We start from the raw sequence: 1,272 nt of genomic DNA on the forward strand, positions 1-1,272 counted from the left end.
ATAAGCAAACACAATGATTGAATCTTTATGGGTGCTTTATTCAGATGGTTGGCGATCCGAGAAGATGATGGGTTTGTTCCCTAATGGACTGTCTTAAATTCCATTTTAAGCCAACCCTCTTAATAAAGAGAAGAAAAGTGTAGGTAAGAGGTTTGGAATTCAGGAGAAAGTTAGTCATATAAAAGCTGCTGCATTCTTTCATCTGTGCCCTGGGTGGTGGGCACCTCACCCTTGGAGCACAATGGCTCAGATACCTTCCTGACTGCTTGCAGTCCTCCCGAGGCACAGAGGTGCAACTGCTTACAGTCTCCTGGAGTCCAGGTGGGTCATACCTCCAGGGCCTGAAATATAGCTTTTTACATACATTGATTACTAAGCTTATTAACTATAACCTGAAACTAAAATTTTTCCAACATTTGATTCCCCCATTATCCTGAGGTTCTTTTCTTTGCCTCTCCTGGGAGACAAACTTTGTTCCTTCTCTGAAAGATGGCTGTGAACTATGTGAGCAAGGTACCAGGCTGTTTTTTGAAGGGGGTTTTATTGGCTTCCAAAGTCAATCTTAATTCCTTAAAGCTTTCAGGTCATATCTGAGTCTGTGCTTGTTTCTCCCAAATGCCCAGCCAAAGCATTACGTCCTGTTATAAAGAGAACAGATTCTTATTGAGCTTATGCCAACAAACATATTGTTATGAACTAAACGTGCTCAGTCACTGAGAGTTTCCAAAATCTGGAAGAAGCCATTGGAGGTAGAAAAAAATTAATGCTTCAATATTGCTTACAAAAGTATAATTTATCGAATTGCTCTAAGTCACACATATTTTTAAGAGAAGAAAAACATTCTTATATCTGGACAATGAAAGACTTTTAAAATCAGAAATATTTTAAATAAAGAGTCAAAATTGTCACACTTCTCATCAGATCATTCTGTGCAGTCCTGTGCACTTCACCTTGTGCTACCGGAATCCTGTGTTCTTTTTTGGCCTCGCCTGGTAATCAAGTGTGGTGGGGTGAGTGATAGATTTGTGGAAGCAGTACACCTCATGTGAGAAACACATTTCCTAACGGTTTATTTGCCACTGTAAGGGCATCAGCCTTGTGGCAGGAGAAAGCTTCAGCTCATCCCCCAAAAATAATTTAAAAATGGAATTTTATGCAGCAGAAAGAAAGAAGGAGCTCCTACCCTTTGCAACAGCGTGGATGGAGCTGGAAAGCATTATGCTAAGCGAAACAAGCCAGGCAGTGAAAGACAAATACCATATGATCTCACCT

This window comes from Phyllostomus discolor, chromosome 8 (assembly GCF_004126475.2).
Source record: "Phyllostomus discolor isolate MPI-MPIP mPhyDis1 chromosome 8, mPhyDis1.pri.v3, whole genome shotgun sequence".
NCBI classification, from domain to species: domain Eukaryota; kingdom Metazoa; phylum Chordata; class Mammalia; order Chiroptera; family Phyllostomidae; genus Phyllostomus; species Phyllostomus discolor.